This window comes from Ixodes scapularis, unplaced genomic scaffold, assembly GCF_016920785.2.
Source record: "Ixodes scapularis isolate PalLabHiFi unplaced genomic scaffold, ASM1692078v2 PGA_scaffold11__112_contigs__length_91849675, whole genome shotgun sequence".
Classification (NCBI taxonomy): Eukaryota; Metazoa; Arthropoda; class Arachnida; order Ixodida; family Ixodidae; genus Ixodes; species Ixodes scapularis.
This window is the reverse complement of record NW_024609837.1, coordinates 9,365,434-9,387,460: the sequence shown is the minus strand read 5'-3', so window position 1 is coordinate 9,387,460 and position 22,027 is coordinate 9,365,434. Positions and strand designations below refer to the sequence as shown.

The following is a 22,027-nucleotide window of genomic DNA, read 5'->3' as shown; positions in this document are numbered from 1 at the left end:
ACTGGTCAAAAGAGACCTGCCTGTCTCTTGCGCTTATTTGGGTCCAGCTCGGGAGCTCGTAGAACTCGACTATGATGTAAACAAACACAACCTGCAGTGACCAGACAAGAGGAAAACCGAACATGAGCACGAAGTATTTGTGAATCTAGAATATGACCTAAAAAATCATAAAACCGTGGGTGACTGGCGATCTATATAAACAAATTAAACAAAAAGAGCGCAAGTACCATGCCTTCATAAAGCACCGCGATCCCCGCTTACTGAATGAATTCAAGAAATGCAGAAACAAGTTGAACTCCGATCTTAAACAAGCAAAAAGTGATTATTACCAAAATAAATTTATGCATCTCCAGAATTACTATAGGAAGTTATGGGACACAGTAAACAGTCTAACGTCCCGAAAGCAACCGCGTTGTAATGTGAAGGAATTGATAATTAATAATGAAAGTGTCACCGGAAAAGAACTTTCAGACGAAATGAATCGTTATTTTATTGACGGAGGTACGTTCACGGGAAACAATGCTCTCGCAGATGACCGTTTACTGATAAGAAATCAACCAGGACCTATTATGCTATCTAATGCCAACGTCTCCGCTTGAACTTGATAAAATAATCACTACTCTAGAAACCGACGTCGCAGCTGGTGATGATGGAATAAAAGAAATAAGATGCTTGAGTCCGGCGATTTCCCCGATGAATTAAAGATAGCTAAAGTAATCCCTGTATATGAAAATAGGGGAGAAACCAAAATTAATAATTATAGGCCAATATCAGTACTACCGGTATTCTCAAAAATTTTCGAGCGTGTCGTCAATGATAGGCTAAGTATTTTTTTTTTCAAAAATAGTATATCATAACTCGGGCTCATTATGGATTTCAGAAGGGGATGTCTGCAGAACTAAGACTAATCAACATAAAAAAATAAAATAATTGAGAATATTGAAAGCAAACTCATCACACTTGGTTTATTCTTAGATCTGAGAAAAGCATTTGATACCGTACACGATATTTTACTTAAAAAGCTTGAAATAAACGGAGTGCGTGGTGTAGCCATACAATCAATTAAAACTTATCTTTCAGGTCGGTATTAATACGTATGCATAAATGATCAGTCATCTAGCAAGATGAAAATTCACAATGGCGTTCCCCAATGTTCCATTTTAGGACTAGGGGTGTCGCGAACCGGCCGAGGTTCGAGTTCGACCAGGTTCGACTTTTTCGAACCGTTCGTGGAAATTTCGACGAACCTTGTATTGAGGTTCGACTCGTGTGCGCATGCGCGACAGGTTGGCCAGTTGGCTTCGGATTGGATAGTAACGGCTAAGGGATGAACTAAGGGCACCGCTGATTGGTTATTTCAGTTAATACAGTACAAAAAATTAAGTTATTAACGTCTTCAATGATTAGAATTGGTTTCTTTTAATTTCAACTGTTCATAAAATAAAATAGCGGTTTGCATAAAAATAAATTCTCCAAACCTAGACATGCGTGTATCAAGGTCCGGCCACACTGTCCGCAAAGTCGAACCGGTCGAATCTGGTGAAAAGTTTCGAAGGGTCGAACCCCGAAAGTTCGACCTAAAAATCCGGTTCGACAAAAGTTCGCGACACCCCTTGTATATATAAATGATTTAACGGAAATACCTGGTTGCCAGGAACTAATACTGTACGACGACGACACAAATGTTTTCTTTTCTGGCGTAACAAAAAAGGCATAAAGACACTAGCAAATGAATATCTGTTGAAGCTATCCAAATGGTTAGAGCTCAATCGCTTATAAATAAATACAAATAAAACAAAGTATGTAATTTTTAAGCCGGTAAATAAACGAGATGACAGCACTGTCCACATAACATTTGAAGGCATGGTACTGGAGCAAGTGACAAATCAAAAGATTTGGGTGTAAGGTTCGGTGAGAACCTTTCATGGAACACACATATCAATAGACTCAAAGCTGACTTATCCCGAGTGACTGGGTGTATTTTTAGAATGCAACATTTACTGCCTACTAGGCTTAAACAGATCTTGTACTACTCACTTTTTTTACTCCAAAATGAGCTATGGCATTATGGTCTGGGGTACAACGACTGGTACAAACTACAATAAGTTAATTCTACTACAGCAGACGATACTACGTATATGCGAAACTTATAAAGGGGATAGAAGGGATCTACGCACACAACCACTATTTATCAAATATTATGTGCTGAAGGCACACCAGGTCTATTATTTCAAACTCTTGCAATGGATAAAGGTAAACAAACTTCACACCACACCAACAAATAGTTTGAATCCATAGACATTACGAGATCCAAAGCGAAATATGCCAGGCATGGGGGATGATCTACGGTCGGCAAGCCTTAACTTGTCAGATAACTAGACCTTTAAACAGAACAGATATAGACATTGGTTTTGATCAAGCGTTATATACTTTCAAAAAACATTGCAGAAAGATGCTGGTGTTAAATGACATTATATTTTCAATTGTATATTGCGCTCTCCGGTTTAGGATGTGTCCTGCATATAGTTTATTCGAACAAATGTCCTTTTCGTGAACTGTTCATTTTGACTAGAATGGAAAGTTGGGTTAGTGGTCCATATTGAAAAACAGCGCGAACAACACACGGACAAGGAGGAGAGAAGGAGAGCGCCTCGTCCTGTGTGTTCTCTCCTCCTTGTCCGTGTGTTATTCGCGCTGTTTTTCAATACTGTTCATTTTGTTCATTTCTTTTTTTTTTTTTTTTTTTTGTAAAATTGACTTTTTTTTTCAAATGTGATGAGGCCTAGAGAGCTTGATCGCAAAGATTTTTGTGCATTTTGGTATATCTCGTAACAGTGGCGTGCGTGACGGATGTTCTCTATATCTGGTGTTGCTTTTTATTTGTTCCATTGTTGCTCCAGAGTTATTTCAGATTTGTTTCATAGTTGTTTTATATTTGTTCAATAGTTGTTTCTTTTTTTTGTAGACTGTATATATTGTGGTGCTGAACTGTAAGAGGGGGGGGGGGGAGCGCTTATGGTCTAGAGGTCCAACGAGTCAAGAGGGTCCAATTCGAGTCAAGAGGTCCAACGCGTCAAGAGGTCCAACGAGTCAAAAGGTCCAATTTGTGTCAAGAGGTCCAACGAGTCAAAAGGTCCAATTTGTGTCAAGAGGTCCAACGCGTCAAGAGGTCCATCGAACCTTATTTTTATCTTCTCTGTTTATAATTATGTTGCTATTAATGGCTGCTTGTGACGGTTACTGACTGTTTGACCTATTTGAATGATTTTGGACAATACAACTACTACATAGCTATTTTCGAAAAGTAGACAGATACTATTTGCCACAACGTATATGTATTTTAATTTTAAAGAGGGGGGGGGGGGGGGGGGGGTGCAATGATTTCCGGACTTCGGTCAAAAATTTGTGGAAGTTGCCCTCTGACACTTCTAAAGTAAAGAACAGAAAACCGATTTCGCCTGCGTGTCCTAGGTGTTGTAAAAAAAAATAAAAAAAGATAAAGATTGGCATTTCTGGCACCCCCCAACTCACTCCCAGCCTTCAGGGTCACACCTGGTCCCCCTCCTAGTGACGTAACTTGTGGTGCCGTGTAGCCTCCCGTGTGCTCGCTCGGAGGACGCTTCCTCTCCCTCTGCCTGCGTACGTACATTAGCGGGCGTTATGCCGCAGCTTAGAGCCCAGCGAGGTCACATAATCTTTTCGCCGTAGTTCCTTCGGCTGCCACTTGGGGCTGCACGTGGGGGAAAAAGCTCGATTTTCGCTTTGCGATTATACAGCGAAATCGCGACACTTTTTTTAATAAAGGAGATGTTTTCTCTATCCTCCGGGACACGAAAAACAACGTAAAAATGACGAGATGCTAATTCTTTTAATCTTAAAATCGTTGCACCCCTTCCCCCCTTTAAATAATGAATAGTGCCTGGCGACATAGTTTGGATTTGTAGAACTTAGTATCTGTGTTCCAGTCTCTGTGTTCTAGGACACATGTATGCCATTTCTACGGAAGTGTCTCTCAAATTCTCGAGATATAAAATACAAATGTACCTCAGAATCTCGCGTTTAGCCTTCCCTTTCATGCATCTCAGTATTTGTGATCGCAAATACTTCCTTGGATAACTTTGTCCAGTCCCGGGCTCTCGTATGTTCTATGAAAAATATGATGCGCTACTGTTTTATGCTTTAGTTTTTATTCACTGAGTTCACCGAATCACTAAAGAGGTCAATAACACAACATGGGAAGAAGCTCAAATATCATTGGAGGGCGTCTTTAAACGAGCCCAAATTACGTCACTTGGCGTCAAATAGGGTGCTGCAAATTAATGCGAGCATTGTCTCCTTGAAACGTTATGACCGCTGCAAGCTAGCGGGTTAATCTGGACCGTTGGCTTACTCAAAAGCACGGAGCAGCCACAAATACTTATGCTAGCGATATGTAACTCCTTTACTGCTCTTTATTTTTGGGAATGCTGTGGATTAAACCATGAAATGGAACATTTCATGATTAAGCATTCTTGACACGAATTACCTTACACTTCTCTGTCGATATCATTTATTTTTAGTTGAAATTACGCGATGTGTTAGTCGGGTGGACTTGTAAGATGGTTGGTTAGCTGCTCAATCATTTTAGAAAATTGTGTCGTAAAGATTGAAGTCGATTGAAGAACTGTTCGTGTCGGAAAGCACGTCGATCTGTGAAGCCGATAGATCTAGTATGTCCAGTGCTAAGCCACGTCGAATGGAAAAATTACTAACTTTACATGCCATGCTGCGCCAGGGCAAACTGTCTTTTCAAATTCTTCGAAGGCCAAGGACATAAAAATATCAAGGAAGCTATTTTGACGGGACGTGAACAAATTTAAACAGTTACTACAACTTTTAAAAATAATGTCACAGAAATTAAAAAAAACAACAACAACAACTTCAGTTATCTTGACGTCGAACGCCCTGAGAGTGCTTTAGTGAGATGGTAGACGTCGAAATAGCAAATAACTATGAAATATCATACGTATGTGACGAGAGATGTGCTCAAAGTACTTTTGCAACTATTTTGAACCCGGATGCCGAAGTAGTCACTACCTAAACAAAAAATGCATCTCAAATCGTGGAATGTTAAAACCTTTCCGGTGACGTGTTCGATATTCGCGGGGGTGACCAACACGGGAGATCCAGATTTACGACTTTGTGGTCAGGGGTAGAAAAGCAAAGGCCCACAGCCCTGCAGGGCTGCAGATCTCCAACAAACCAATGTTGCTCTAAGCTTGAGAGTTTATAACAACAATGATTATCGGTGTTTAAAAATCCAGAGCTCAGCATGCGATCCCCACAGCCCAGCGCGCGTGTATCTGTAGCTCCAGAAACCAAGCAAATCACGGGTCATACGCACGGACACTGATTACATCACCGGCCAGGAACGATGTATCAAAGCCGTGTTCGTGAGATCCCCCCTCCCATGTGGAAGTCTTCACAGCGTAAGTTTTTACTCTTTTACCGGCATTTTCCTTCTCCGCCTTATTTTGCTAGCATCTCTGTTGTCTGCTTTTTTAATGCGTGAACATTACCTGGCTCAGTCAGCGAAAAAGCCGTCGGCAAAATCCGTCGTCAAAATCCCTGACCTGTCCAACATAATAATAACAAAAAAAACTCTGGTCACGTGATATTTCTGGTCACGTGATCTCCCTGGTCACGTGACCTATTTGGTCGTGTGAGCACGAAACCATCCGGGTTTCGAACCTAAGCCTGGTTTCGAGCCTAGGCCCTCTTGATTGTGAAACTAGCACGCTATCTGTTGCGGCAACACAACTCGGACAAAGCTAGTGCTCACGCATTCTCACATCATAAGAAAAAGCTTAAGTGCCCCGTAGTTTTTTTTTCTTTGTACTTATTTCACACCTCTTGCCTGTACATATTTTACACCAGGAGATGAAACGAGTTGAGACATCCAATATTGGACCTCTTGACGCGTTGGACCTCTGGACTCGAATTGGACCTTTTGACTCGTTGGACCTCTTGACTCGGCTGTCACGTGGCTATTGGACCTCTTGACTCGTTGGACCTCTTGACCATAAGCGCTCCCCCCCCCCCCCCCCCCCCTCTTACAGTTCTGGCTTCTGGTGGGCTTCTGTCCGCACTTGCGGACAGAAGCCCAAGACACGGGTGTGCTTGTGCCCGGTGTATTTCGCCGTTTAGTGTAGAAACTTTGCTTTTAATTGACCCAATAACTTAACTGGGTGGCGCCAGCCAGGCAGCGAGGAAAGCATGTAGTGACTCTACAAGGAATTTAGTTTTGACCGTTGAGGTGTCGGAGGGGGATCACGTTGACAGCTCGCTGATCAGTGGGTAAGAGTGTACCACGTGACAACGGGCAAATTTGAAGTGATTGGTCCGTCTCTGGGGGGAAAGGAGGACCCTACGAGTTTAGAAAAGGGGTCCCGAGAGGATTCTCGGGAGATTCGGCTCTTGAGAGCCGAATTTGGGAGTTTTGTAATGTAAATTACTGTTGACCTGCCGTCGTTTTGTTTTGAAATAAACATGGACACACTGGCCATCGTAAACCAACCAACGTCGTAATGTGTCCAACGGGATCGAACAACTTTTAGTTTTTTTCTTCTTTTTCTTGTTCGACTTCCCGGCAGACTTTTATCGGGCGAACACTACCATCGGTCGTCACCATCCTGACCGGGCCCCCTCCCATGGAAACCCGACTGGCATGACTCAATAAAAATGTGCGCGTGCTTCGAACCTTCCACTGCTCAAAATTTCGGCCCGTTTACCCCAGACTCAGTTTAGAATAAAAAAAAACAACCTCGCGGGATTGAATAAAAAAGGGCTCGTCCGGGATTTGAACCCGGGACCTCTCGCACCCGAAGCGAGAATCATACCCCTAGACCAACGAGCCAGCCATACTCGATAGGAAATGATAATCGACATAAAAACAAAGTAATGCCTTGATTATCCTAATGCTTACATGGTTTTGCCCAATTGCCTGTTGGCAATGGGAAACTTCCTGGTATATTTGTATGCCGTGCTCTCCCCTCATCGAATGCCATTTATGTTCCTCCTGATTATTGCATGGCACCAGATGGAAGTTAACGTGTTGCAACAAACAAAGTTATGTTGGTCGACGTCGCGGCGCACTCAAAAAACGGTCAGTCACGCTTTCGCACACACAATGAACAAAACTCTCACACACCGCTCACTATTAACAACTTTGTATTGCGTGATGCGAGAGAGTTTTGTTCCTTGTGTGTATGAAAGCGTTAGTGACGGTTTTTTGAGTGCGATGTAACGTCGACCAACATGAATAACCAACTCGCCCAATCTGAAGTTCTAATAACAAAGCTACTTGTAATCCGTTGTTTTATGCAATTTAGTCATGAACTCACTAATTTATGAAAGTGCAACTCGTAATTTAATTTACTGCTGCGTTTCCAGTAACGAATTACTGACAATTACTCGTTACTTTTCTTTCCCCTAGGAGCGAGGGAATGGGCTCCGCGATTGGTCCTGGCAGCTCGCAGCTTCGGCTGTCCTTTCATGTCTGGTGGGACGAAATATAGCAGTAAACTCGTACGCTTTCCTTTTCGGAAATGTTCGAAGCCAATACGGCGAGTAAGTTTGCCTGCTTCTGCAGTGGTTGTTGCGGTGACGTCAGAATGCTGAGCTATGATTGGCTCCAATTGGAGGGATAGTGGGTAGACCTCAAGGCAGGTTGCCTTGAGCCCTACCCATTGCTCTCAAAGTGTGTGTGTGTGAGTGTGTGTGTGTGTGTGTGGGGGGGGGGGGGGTAAGGCATGTGTTTTGACCACCCTGAAACCGCCGCCACTGCGCAGGGCAAACATTGGTATCCGTATCCCTTGGGCGGCCCAAGGGATACGAAGAGCACCGCCCCCCGGCCCTGGGGTCTGGTTTGCCCTCCCTCAAAAACAAGTTGGTACGCCGCTGCTCGTACTTATGTCTACCTATTAGCGCGCTTACGTTCTTGATTACAAGGTAAACGCGCGTACATTTTATTAATGTTGTCCTGGTACTGACATGCCCTTCCTTAATTTTATTATTTTTTTACATGTGCAAATGGCAGTGACAGACATTTGTAGCAGAGCGTGTACTCAGCCCTCTTTATTCTCTAATGGTTTTTTTTTATTATTTCAGCGCGAAACCGCAAAGCCCCCCTTCGGCCGTGCCTACATCGAGACGAAGCGAATGGTTCGCGTTCAGAGGAATCGGATCCTCAAGAAGGCCATGGCTCGACAAGATAACGATTGGTTCTCGGTGCCGCTGGTCAACGCCATCTTTCTTCCCCATGTACCACATCATCGTGATACCAACCTCGATAATGCTGCCACTTCTCCTCGTGAGTTAATGTACCTCCCGCCCTGCTACCGCCATACTGTCTCGAGTCGGAACACTTTAAAGGACTAATCCACGATTGTCATTCTGGGGAGGTGCTCCTAATTTCTGCGATGGGCCTCGGGAATGGCGGTGGAGAGGGGGGGGAGAGGGTATAATTGACTACGGGGAGGCACTGACTCCGGGTGTCCTTCAGTAGAGCCGTTCTTACCGTGAATATTTGGAAACTTTCTGAAGATACAAGCAGCCAGTGAGCCACCTAGATACCTCCACGAAATTTGAAATATACCCGTCGTGTTCAAAAATAGGTTGAATATGATCCACAATATCCGTAAATGACAATCGCACGTTTGTATTTTGAGCCTGGTGGCTGTATTTTTCATCGTAAACGGCCCACTCTGGCAAGCGCTCGGAGAAGGCCCAGCGGAGACGACGTGACATCCGACGCAATCGTGACGTAGTTCGTCTCGGGACGAGCAAAACTATGGCGAGGCTGACGTCGAGAGGATGGCCTAGTCGTTCCAGCCACCGAAGCGGCTGCTTTTGTACGAATTTTGAGTGACGGGTTCATCTGCTATAATCTTGTAGGGGGACAATGGCGACTTCTGCGACACACAAAAGGCATTCTCGGGGAGAGGGGAGTTCCTCCTTCAACTCTTCTCTCGTCGTGGCCGGAGGCGAGACAACCTCCGTCACTAGCTGTCAAGGTTCCTAGACGGGCATTACAAACGAGGTGTTAGCGATATCCACCAGGTGCTCCTTGCTAATCGTTTAATTCGTTTTAAAATTCCTTTTCTTAACTTTCTTAACAAGATATTGGTGTGTTCGATGTGATACTGCTTCCTTGAACACATATAGACCAAAAAAATGAGCGCCGAAATTTCGTTGAAGTATATCCCTTTAACTGACAAAGTATTTAGGCTCGCCAATGGTTTTTATTTGTACATGACATATGAGAGCCCAGCTACCCAGAACGCAATTTGGGGCTCAACATTCGTTTTCTTTCCGCCCAAATACCACCGATCTAGAACTGGGCGGCTTGAGTCACGCTTACTCTCTTTTTCGTGGTCACGTGCCATTTTTTGTGGTTTAGACAAAAGAAGGTTAGAGGTACTAGGAGGGGGCACGTTGCAATATTGGTGAAGCCTAGTCATAAAAAGTTTAAACGATTTTGTGCCCAGCGTGACCGCAGATCTCTCTGGCGATTGGTGCGCGTGACATGTCACGTGTGAGATGGATGGTTGTTTGTAGAAGGACTCCTTGCAGGCTTGCGCGCGCTCTGTCCGGTAGGTTTTATCAGGTCGAAGTCTAGACTGTGGTGTATTCTAGTACCCCACAGCAAGACGAAGTGTAGCTGCGGTCACGTGATGTGGTCACGTTGGCATGGTAAGTGAGGAGAGTAAGGAGGAAAATGAGAAAGAGGCGAGGCGTCAAGGGAGCATGGCTTGTGGAGGCTACGCGGCCGACGTCATGCCCTCTCCTACCCTTCTATTCTCCATGTTTAGACACAACCACCAAAGATAATCAGTCGTGGGTCACTGAAGGCACCCACTGAATACTAAAAATGGACAATAAATATCATAAACATTTTTTGTGGCTTCTAAAAAGCTGCAATGCGTTGATTGAAAAATAAAATTGCGCAGCCAGGTGACTTTCGGTAACTTTCCGCTCTATATATCTTCTTCCTCCCCAGTCTGGTTTCGGTTTCGAGCAGTCGCGTATTTAGCTTTATTAAAAATATATGTGATGCTGTAGCAAAATATTGGATTGGGCAGTCTTCTGACACATTAATAAATCGCCTGGCAAAAAATGAAATCAAATGGGGGGGGGGGGGGGGGGGGGGTCAGTGTCACTTTAAAGGGATACAACAACGAAATTTCGGCGCTTATGTTTTGGTCTATACGTATTGAAAGGAGCGGTATAGCATCGAACCGACCAATATCTGGTTAAAAAAGTCAGGAAAAAGAATTTTAAAACAAATTAAACAATTAACAAAGAGCACCTGGTGTACTAGATAACAGAATGTATAAAACAGAGAAAGGACGAAACACCAGACGAGTACATTCTCTCAACTCTCAACACCTGGTGGATACCGCTAAAGGCTTGTATTTGTAATGCCCATCTAGGAACCTTGACAGGTGGTGACGATGACTGTCTCGCCTAGATCTATTCGCGACTCCAGCAAACTATAGGGGGCGCGCTGGTCAGGCGAAAGGGCTGAAAAAAGGAGGTCGTTTTCGTCGTTCAGCACGCGAACGCCGTACATTTCTTGCAGTGCAGCGTAAAATCGGTCTTACATATGAAAAGAAAGCGACTTTTTCTACGGTAGAAACCTTCTTCTAGTCAGTGCGTATGAATGACGCGGCGGAAGCATAAAAACAATTAGTACTGGAAACGATGTTGCCTACGAGAACCAAGCAGCGTTAGCAGAAGACAGAGACGAAACGATCGCCTCTCCTGAGCTTCTCGGCGTTGCCGCAACTCGGCGTCGGTTTCCCTAAGTCACCATGCTTTGAACCTGACGTCATCCCGACAGCTCTACGGCCAACACAAAAGAAGACGGGAGAGAATTCCCCACTCTACGGGACTATCTTTTGTGTGCCCCAGACGTCGCTATTCTCTCTCTACATGGTTATAGAAGATTAACCCGTCACTCAAAATCCACACAAAAGCAGCTTTGCGGTTAGTTGAGGTGGCCTGATCGCTGGCGGGCTTCTACCACTTCGGTGGTTGGAACGGCTATCATCCTGACGACGTCAGCATATATCCGCAGCTTTGCTCATCCGGAGACAAACTACGTCACGATTGCGCCGGATGTGACGTTCTCTCCGCTGGCTGCTCTCCAAGCGCTTGTCAGAGTGGGCCGTTTATATCGAAAAATGCAACCTAGAGGCTCAAAATAAAAACGTGTGATTGTCATTTACAAATAGTGGGGATCATTTTCAGCCTATTTCTGAACACGACGGGTGTATGTCAAATTTCGTTGAAGTATTCCTTTAAAGAACCGGCATTTCGCGCACAGGATCAAGTATACACGTCACGGTCGAGATTGTATACTAGCTATACGCCCGGAATTGTTGATTAGCTCTTGACCAAAGATAGGATAGTGTTCTCTTAACTTACAAGGTAAAAATTACCCCCCCCCCCCCCCCCTTTTCCTCCGCTTTAAAAAAAAAAAAAAAAAAAAAAAAGATGTTTTGCTTGTTGTTTCGTGTGCAACGCTAGCTGCTTTGGACATCAGGCGGAGCTTTGTTTCTGCGGAAGCAAATCCTAAAAAGAGTGAAAGGAGCGGCGCAGTGGGAGAAGCGACAGACGCTCCGCCAGCTGCATGACTTCAGAAAAACCTTTAGGTGGACACCAAGATAGTAAGGCCACAGCACTGGACTTTCTACGTCAGCAACAAGAGCCAAAACGGGGCACAGATTGAACGCGAGTCAGCGTTCGGCCAGGGATTTCTGATCTCCCGATTAAACACGAGTCCCCGCCGAAAACTGACGTAGCGCTCGCGTCCAATAAGTGCCCCGGGCTAGCAACTCGTAGACGACGTCAAAAATCTAGATCACAAACGTGAACTGTCCCGCGGCGTTCAGGTGCCCTAGCTCCCGGCGGCCAGGTACGGCGGCCAGAGCCGTATATGTAGAGAGTTTGGCCATTCGTTGGGAAGTATAGGAGACAAATGAGGAGGCGCCATTGGCTGAAAGCGGGCTGGGCGTGTTACAGGGCGTCTTCAGAAATTCGAATGTGACCAACCAGAAGCCGGAAATAATACCCTGGCGGTGGTCGCGAGAAACAAACCTGATAAGTGCATCGGAGTAACTCTCGGTGAGCGAAAATATGGTACAGGTGATGTTTCAATCACGCTCATCCAAAATGATGGTGGAAGAGTGCGACTAGCGGAACGATCGACATAATCCTTAGGCCAAGCGCCGAGGGCCGGGAATCCGCAGTCCGAGTGGTCACACTCTGTGCGAGCAAAACAGAGTTGAGCGGCGCATTCGTTTCTTACATCTTTCTGGGTGATCATGATCGATACATCACGTGATCGATACACCCTATTTTCAACCACAAAGAGTTACCACACTTCACTCTTACGCGCTCATTAAAACCCCATACGAACATATACCTTTGATCAGAACTGTTTCTCGCTACCACTGCTAGGGGATTCTTTTCTGCTTCTGGTTGGTCAAGAGAGCATGCCAAGCCCTCTTTCCGAGTCTGGTGCGCGCCCTGGCTCTGCCCGCGCTCTGACGGCGGCATGGCGCACGTGCTCGCGCACGAGGTGAGCCACGCCTTCGACGTGGACGCTGCTTCGGCCAACGCCGACGGCCTGTACCGCGAGTGGTACTCGCCGATCACGCGCAGCCGCATCCAAGACCGCAAGCTCTGCCTGCGCGACATGTACCTGGTGCCCGTCAACCTGCCCTGGGTCACCGAAGGTGAAGACTACGCGGACACCCTCGGCCTGACGTTACTCTTCTAATCAACTGCCCTAGGCTATGCTGTCTGGAAGACAAGGCTTGCTCAGGACGTCATCGTCATCGGCAAGTATGGCAAAGCTCGACGGGAGTCTCCGCAAAGTGGCAGACGCGTCCGCCTTGGCCAGCCTTGGCGACGCCACCCGTGCTAGCGTCGAGACCGTCGCGAGATCTTGTCTTCTACGTGGCGTTGGCTAAATTCGCACCTTTGGTTTTTTTTGTCGGTTTCGAGCTCTCGCGAGAACATCAATACTGGCAGTGGCCAACCATTACCCTATGCTTGGCTCTGATTGGAAGGATAGTGGGTCGACCCCGGGGTCCATCAACTATCCTTCCAATCGGAACCAATCAGATTTCGGCGTTCTGACGTCACCACAACTCCACGCTCAGAAAGCAGAACTTGCGCTCGGCATAGGGTGTTTTTGTTGTCACGGGGTTTCTGGCTCATCCAGTGAGGGAGTGTTTCGAGAATTCCCGTGACACACTTTAAAATCGGTAGTGCACAGAAACTAACGTTTCATGGTGCCCCCCCCCCCCCTTTTTTTCCTGGTAAATAAAACATTTTATTATTCACTCGTTCTAAAAACAAAATGGCGGATTGACGTCATGGGAAAACACCCTGTGCGCGGAGGCAGGGTTCTACAGCTCACTCGAGTTCATTTACGTTGTGATCGAGCTGTGCCAAGCCAATGAAAATTTTATTACATGCAAACAACTAGGGAGAGCGCAATAGCGGGTTCTGGCTGCAGACGACTTACCGGAACATATGTCAGCACTTTCCCCTCCCTCTGGCTTCAGCGTCACTTGCCAAATGGCGAGCGCTACACAACCCAGCGAAGCTCGTGACGGCAGGTGAGCGTGCTGGAGTGTACGTCGACAGTATGCTGTCACGTGCATCACTCTGATTGGCTCGCTACAGGGTTGTAGTGCTTGCCGAGTTACGTTGAAACAAAGTATATAATGCCCTTTCACCGGTTGGCGGTAATTTCCACTGAATCTTGGCAAGGAGAACTAATTTCGGGGTGCGAAATGACACCAGAAAGTATGCGCTCAGCAACGAAATCATCACAGTGGTAGCCGGTATGACGTCGGCGAATGCCTGTTGGAGGTTAACAAGACCCTCCTACAAAGTTCTCTGCTCTCCATGACTGACGATTTCCACCTCTCCAGCGATCGCTATGACACAGTGAAAAGAGATGAGGGCTTCGAGGAAGGAGTACGTCTGTCCCGCTATTCTTAACCCCCGCAACAGACAGTCAATCGTTTTATGCCGCATCCAGAGAAACTCTCCGCTCACGTCCAGGTGGCAGCCAAGGCGTTCCGATGAAGGATGCTGCCCGAAGCGCCATCCGGCGTGGCTCAGTTCAGCAACGAGCAGCTCTTCTACGTGAGCTCGTGCTTCAAGTGGTGCAACAGCAAGGGCCGCCCTCAGAGCAGCAGCGGGGCCAATCAGGCACAGGACGACGTTCATTCGTCGATGTACAGGCGCTGCAACGCTCCGCTGTTGGCGCATGAACGGTTCTTCAAAGCCTTCAACTGCACGCCTGGAGCGAGCATGAGACCTCGGAGGCAGTGTGCTTTTCCCTAAAGGCCGGTTCACGTACGGTGCCTTCATGTGCGCTTCGCATAGAGTGATGCCAACTGCCTGTTTCCCTTTCCCATACCGCCTTTTTGTTCCTCATTGTTTCCCCGTGCGCCGGAAAGTGGCCTTTCTGTCCATCGGTCCTCCCATCCGAGGGGGGAAATGCTAATCCTCCCTCCGTGGGTTCCACAACGCTGCTCCAAACTTGTGAGATAAGGTGCTTGTTTTCGGGAGGGTTATAAGCCACAAGGATTATCGCCGAGACCAAAATGGCTGCTGGTTTGTCGGCGAGTGGTATTACAAAGGGTGGCATCACCCTAGCAAAGCGCACATGAAGGCTCCCTAGGTTCACGCACTTGCGACTGCTTACCACCGAGCGTTCGAGACCCCTTACGACGAGAGTAAAGCGCCTCTTGCGCCATCTATCGGGCAGCCGTGGAATGCTTGGGATTTCCGTATGTATATTCTTCGGTATTTTTTATTATTTTATTTCGCGCATAATTTTTATTGTCTTGAAAAACTTCTGACAACGTTATGAAGAAACACTCCTCGCAGAGAGCACGATAATTAATTTTTAAAATACCGCAAAATCTTCGCTCTAGTGAAATGCAGTTCCAGGGCCACCTCATAGATCGCAAGAAAAAGCAAGTGTGTGAACCAGGGTGAGCAGACAGAGACAGTGCAACACAAAACGAATTGCCAAGCAGGTCAAGGCTGGGGTGGAACGAGCATCCCAGGCTAGACCTGATCATATTTCACTTTCTTGCTTATGTTTAGGGTTCGGAGTTTTCGGTTTAAACCGATAAAATCCGATAAAAGTACGCCGAATTCATTTTCGGAAATTCGGTTTTAACCGGAAAAGGTCAGTTTTTAAGTTCGGCAGTTTCGATTTAAACCGATAAAAACCGATAAAATTTCGTCGAATCCATTTTTTTTAATTCAGTTTTAACCGGAAAAGGTCACTTTCACCGTCCAGTCGTACCGCAGAGCCGTGGCGAGCGTGTTTTCAAACTCGTTGTGAGGAAGACTGACTGGATGCAAGCTCTGCATGTTGTGTCGTACGTGCTTCAAAACGTCGCACCGTGTCTCTTTCGGCGATTTTGGCTCAGGCAGCGCGTCATCTCCTCAGCCTGCCAGCGTCCAGTGTTATATACGTTGAGAGGGTGTTCTCGAAGCTCAGGGTCATATATTAACAGGAAAGAAATAGTGTGGATCAAGAAGGAGAACCTGGGTAAGTACATGTTTGTGTGTACTATAATGAGATCACGTATTCCTGATGTACAGAAGGTGAGGTTCCATGTTTTTGGGCCATAGGCTTCATATCTGAGTTGTTTGTACTTCTGCGTTTTTTTCTTGTTTCTTTTACAGTTGCACACATTTGCCAAATGAAGTGTCCATTTCTTTTTCAATGTATCTGTGCCGTTATTCTTTGAGTGATCACAAATATCAGAGCTACGTACAAGGATCATCTGATCCGGTGTCCGTTGGTGTTTATTTTATATTCACCGAAAAAAGCCGATAAATTTTTTGCGGGCATAAATATACGCCGAAAAAAACCGAAAATTGAATTTTAAAATAAACACCGAAAAAAGTACGCCGAATTTTGAAAAAATAGAAACCGAAAACGCAGAACCCTACTTATGTTTCATTTATGCGGTGTTTCAAATAGCGGCCAGGCTCTTTAAATTGACCGCAAACATCGGTTTCTTAACCTATCGCGCTACGATTTTGTGCAGCGTTGCCCACAGATGGTGCATTTTCTCTATAAAATTTGCAAACAACGAACCTGCTTGAGGAAAAAGTAAAGAAAGAAAAAGGCTTAACTCTTATGGAAACGCAGCGAAGCCACCGGTCATCAAAAAATAGGGCGCCCTGTGGTTTGGAAACCAGTGGCTTCGCTGCGTTTCCATATGAGTTAAGCCTTTTTATTTTTTTACTTTTACCTCAGGTAAGTTGCATCTTTGCAACTTGAGTTGTTTACTGGGTTTCAGTATACAACCAGAACCACTAATATTTCCGTAGACTGTCGAGGCTGCCGACGTGGCAGTGTCCCAAGGCAAAGTTGACAACTTCTAAACCACTGCGTCGAAAGTTTCCCGCGACAAAATCACGTCACACGCGGAGTGTAGACAAAGAAAATCCGGCACACAATTCATACGCTTCGTACCTCCGCCACAGCGTCCGCGCCTCTGCACGCAATCCGCACTCCTGCTCTCGGAGTGCGGATTAGAGACCAACATAATCCGTACTGGGAGTGCAGATACTACGGCTTATTGCGGAGAAGACGCCGACATCCAAACACACGAAGAAAGACTGGCGTCGCGCGGCGGACCGTTTTACATAAGAAGGGCAAGAGAAGTCAAAAGGGCTGCAAACTAGGGTGACCACTTGTCCCGCGACTCGCGGGACTGTTTCGCATCCCGCAAGAAATTTTCAAATCTTCAAAATGTCCCGCATTTCGTACTGTCGTAAAATTCACACCGCAACTCATGGTGCTGCCGAACAACGGGGCACGGGAAAGCGCGGAGGTCGCTGGTATCGGGTGAATCGCAATGGTACGCCATTTTCTATCCAAGCATTGCGGGAAGCGACCGTCCTTCTTGCAGCAAAACCGAGGCGCATGCTGCGTTGTGCCTCTCCCCTTGGTGGCAGAATATTGTAAGGAAAATTGCCCGCCAAAAGTTTCAATAGAAAATACTGTAATTATTTTCAAATCGCTCTGTCAATGCGAAAGGGTTGCCGCAGATTTGTTTTTAGTGAAGGCAGCTACACAAAGGCAAAAAGCCTGCAACTCACAGCGGTCGAAAGAGAACATAATGTTAAAAATGTGTGTAGGACCATGTTGATAAACGGAAGCGTTGACAGGGAACAAGCCGAAATAGATTTTCTGTTTCTGATTTCCATTTGATGCATAAAGTTCTGCTACAGCCAATCTTTTTTTTTTTTTTTTTTTTTTTTTTCAATTTTGACACATCTAATAACACATTTGGCATAAAAGAGTATATCATGGGAATGTAAATTATTTTAGTCTAATTGTAGCGAACAGCACGTACGGCATCGATCTCTTGCGGCGATGAAAACGTATTTCTTCCACGTGCACCCATAGAGATCATACATACTAACTCTAGAGGAAAAGGTCCGCCATTTTCCCATACATTCTGGCTGCCGCAAGCGGCGGATCATGCAGGCAGACCTTCTGGGTCCCAAACACGGTTACATCATCAGGGCAGTTTCGTGAACTTCAACAATCCACGAACTTACCGGTGGAAAGATATTCGCGTTCCTTTCGAAGCTTTCTTTTTGCATAGCGCGCAGATGTACGGCCTAGAGCACTGCACGGGCCGGAATTTCTAGGCCCGGCCCGACCCGGCCCGGTAGAGACACGGCCCGGGCCCGGCCCGAGCCCGACAGAATTTTTAATTTCTAGGCCCGGCCCGACCCGGCCCGGAAGAGACACGGCCCGGGCCCGGCCCGAGCCCGACAGAATTGCTAATTTCAAGGCCCCGCCCGACCCGGCCCGATGGCTGTAGCCCGAAACAACTCATTTCCGTTTGAACCCGTTCTGTTTCGACCCGTTCCCGAAACGAGCTCCCCATTTGAACCCGTCCTGTTTCGACCCATTCTTTAAACACCCTTCCCATATGAACCCGTCCCGTTTCGACCAGTTCCCTAAACGCCCTTCTCGTTTGAATTAGTCCTGTTTCGACCCATTCCCTAAACGCCCTCCTTATTTGAACCAGTTTCCGAAACAGCCTTTGCATTTGAACGCGTCCCGTTTCAACCTACTTTTATAAGGCCCTGCACATCGCAACCTCTTCGCAAAAAGTCTCCATCGTTCTAAGCCTGGTCGGCGCACCTTTTCTGTTTAAGAATATGTTCTGAAGTAGCTTTACACGTCAACGCGTTCTTAAAATATACAACCCTTTCAGGCAAGCTTAAGTTTAATATATTCCTACTTAACCCCTTAAAACGTTTTTTTCAAGATGGTTTTTCCCAAAACGTGCAAGCGCGGAACGGACTATGTACACTGCGCGACACTGATACCGCGAACACGACGTTAGCTCTTTTTTCGAATTTTACTTCGAAATGGTGTTAGTAGGCACCAAAGTATACCGCTTAGGTCTGTGGCCCAGATGAACACTTCTAAAGACACTAATAGTTTTGAAAACAGCGTTTTGATTCTATAAGATAAACATAAAAACACGACGATCGCTTGTTCGCGCTAATATAGTGTCGCGCTCTGTGCAATAAGGGAGTCTTAGAATAACGTACTCATGCACCTTGGGCAAGCTAAAATTAGCATCGCCATAAGTTTTACATCGCAACGCTATTTTTACGGTACCCAAAGCGCTTGCGTACGTTTTTCTAAATCTTCCTAATAGCGAACTAGATATTTTTGAGAGCGATGAATCAGACAGGTTGACAAGCATATGACTGGGACTTTATTTTGTTTAAATTTATAACACAACCCTCGCTCACACGGAAAAAGCTTGAAGGCTTTCTAGCTTCAAGACGTCTTTTAGTTACTATTTTTAACGACGCTGTAGTGAATTTGCACTTCGCTTTTTATTGTATTCAATGAACCTAAAATATTAATGAGCAAACTTCTTGCTATCAACAACAATTTATGATTTACGGCACAAGATTGCCCAGGCACGACCCGGGACGGCCCGGGCCGGCGCGGCCCGAGAACTTTTTTGTTCAAGCCCGAGCCCGGCCCGGGCCCGAGAAAATACGTGCTACCCGGCCCGAGCCCGGCCCGCGGGCCGGGCCGGGCTCGGGCTTTCGGGCTGGCCCGGGCCCGTGCAGTGCTCTAGTACGGCCTCGCGTTAACGCTAAACTAAACCATATACCCGGCTTCGCCGGTGAGGCGCGGCTGGGCACGGTTGAGGAATACGAAACTGCGCAACCACCAGATTTCCGAGATTTCGACAGAAGGGAAGTTAATGCAGCGTAATGAGTTTATTGCTTTTTTATAAGCGTTAGAATAGCTCATAATTTAGTTTACAACGTTAAATTATTACTGTTTATATTGCTGAGAGTTTTCACTCTTCGCGTTACCATGGCAACGTTGCTTTCTTTCTCTCGTGTTCTGTCGCTCTCTTTTGCGTTCGTTCACTCGGGACCCAGGATGTCGGCGCACGGGATTTGCCACTCCTCCTCACCCACCTTTACCCCCCTGCGTGCACCAAGCATGCCTATCTTGGTCGTAATCGCGAACCGAAACCAATTTTCCCGCCGCGATACCGTTCTCGACAAACATCCAAAATAATGTAAACAAAACGGAACATTTTATTTACTACTATTATATTATATTACAATATTATTTTGGGCAGTTTGTAGAAGTTAGAATATCACAAAAACTGAAACACTCATCAACGTGATCTGGCAACAACGGCAACGCTCCAAATCTATCCGACCTTTTCCGAACCGCTGGAGAATCGGCTCCGAATCTCGATTCGGATAAAGATTCGTTCCATCAATAGAATCAACCACTATCCGTCCCATCCGTCCGCCTTGGTTTCGAGCCAGTGCGAATAGCGCGAATAGGGATGGTTCGTGTTGCGATGTTGCGGTTGTGACTCGTGAGTGCTTAGCCGCTTAGCTTGCAGGTATTTTTCTCCTTCGCGTACTTTGTCCGCAGGTTCGTTTCTCCTTCTGTAGATTGGATGTCATCGGGATACCATCGCGCGGTTCTAGGTTGTACGAACTAGTACGAACGAACAACTACCGGAAGCGTCAAATGGCACACAGCGCGCACAGGCGGGTGCAATGTTTTGAAGCTTCATCGCTTTCCGCATGACAAGGAACTCCGGCGTCAGCGGGTCCCGTCGGTAAATCGGAAAGACTTTTGCCCATCTCCGTACTCCCGAGTGTGCTCGCGGCGTTTCGCGAATGGAGTGCGCACCGAGAACTCCGTCCCGACTGTCGACGCGCGAGGTGCGTACACGCTTCGTGGGGATGGGACCGCTATCGGACTGAGGCTTATTGCCGAGATTTCGGTTGCACGTGAAAAGATTCCCGGGTGGTCCAAATTAACCCTCGACCTTCCTTTAGGGTGGGCCAGATGACCGTCGTTGCTTTGGCACGCAAATCCTCCAAATTTCACCTTCGTGGGAATAGTGTTCTTGTTGTCTTGCACGTGACTTCACGCTAGGGAAGGGTCAATGTTTAGCTCAGTTGTGTCACTCCGCGAAGGAGGCTAGCCCCCTCAGCCCTGCAGTGGAGTAGCGGAACATTTATTGATTTCGTACTCTACTCTGAATGTTAGAGAACAGTAGGGACAGCGGTGTAACAAGGGCAGATAGTGAAAGTTTGCTTAAAAACTTTTAGGTTGGTGGGTGTTTAAAGGGTTTCTCTCCCGAGCTTCGTCCCCTTCAGGCAGGCAGGTACAAAGTCTAGGATCGTGCATCTACAGCTGATGTCACCAGTCGGGTGCAACCATGTCGTTGGAGTTGCCTTGGTCTGTCTTGGCGTCTTCCCGCTAGTACTTCAAGTGGCACCACATTTGCATGAGACGAGTCACGTTGGGTACCGTCTGCTCCTTTCAGTATGGGCGTGTTGTCCGTGTAGGAATAAAGTTGGGATTTTTTGCGTAAACTTGTGGCATCTCTTTACTTCCTCTTTCAGGCCGGTTTGACGGCACTTTCCGTCCCGAGTCTCTGAGGGGTACCGTCTGGTACCTTCTGAGACCTCTGGGAATAGGGTTTCCTTCTCCCTTGTGTCGTTCTACTTTTCGTTCCTCGAGTTGGCCCTTAACCTCCGCTATCCGTCCGACGGGGTCTTACGGTGCTGGTGGTCCGAGTCCCCGGTCCGTCGACGCAGGGACCGAGACACTTGCCAACGTCGGCGCTTTGAAGGAGGAGACGGATGTTTGCCCTCGCAGCACCGTTGGCGATCTTGTTGCCGCCTGTTCCCTCGTGTCTGGGGGTTCGTCTGTATAAATGCTTTTGGTCTTCATTGATATGGTCAATTTTAGGATGTTTTTAATAGACCCTTTTTGAAAATCCACGCCATCGCCTGTCTGCCATTGCTCGATCACATACTCTGAGCATGTACAGGAAACTGGTGCTACGTCAGCCTTTGGCGAGGGCCCTGGTCCAATCCTACGCCTCGTGCCTAAGAAATGGAGACCATCAATGTTGCTTAGACTTTGTCTATTGTAGGGCTGATTTCGTGGCGCATTTGCCGGTCTTCGTTACGTCTTGCGAGTCCGTGAAGATAGTTACTGCCGAATTTGGCGGCGTATCATCCATTATGTCCTTTAAAGAGGGGCACTGACACCCCAAAAATTGTGTTTTTTTTTGTCTAAAGCAATGCAAGCCCTAGTCAAACACAGAAAAAAATACTGCAACTCGAAGCAAAATTTCCCCACGTGCACGTGCGCCCTTTTGTTTTTGGCGCGTTTCTCTCCCGCTCTTCACCTCCTCACTTCTTTTGAATTGTGACGTCAAATATTATACAATTTAGAAGCTTTTTAAGCGACACCTCTATAACATTTAATAGCGGCATTCGTAAAACATGTTCTTTTTCGCAATTCCGAACACCCTACGGCCCTTCTTTTTGAAATACCGAAAATCGGAGTTCGAAGTGATGTCGCCTCCTGGCTTTTTACTCTCCTTGA

The 22,027-nt window shown here is 46.5% G+C and overlaps 1 protein-coding gene and 1 non-coding gene across 2 annotated transcripts in view; one reads left to right on the top strand and one right to left on the bottom strand.

Moving 5' to 3' along the window:
• Positions 1 to 6,823: 6,823 nt before the first annotated feature.
• Positions 6,824 to 6,895, bottom strand: Trnap-cgg. The gene has a single exon. It is a non-coding gene; the product is annotated as a tRNA-Pro (tRNA).
• A 13,041-nt stretch (positions 6,896 to 19,936) lies between these two features.
• LOC8027082 overlaps positions 19,937 to 22,027 on the top strand; it is a 33,597-nt gene continuing 31,506 nt past the window's right edge. The window contains exon 1 of the mRNA XM_042288817.1: positions 19,937 to 20,047. The gene's annotated coding sequence lies outside the window, so the exon portion shown is untranslated. The remainder of the gene's footprint in view (positions 20,048 to 22,027) is intronic.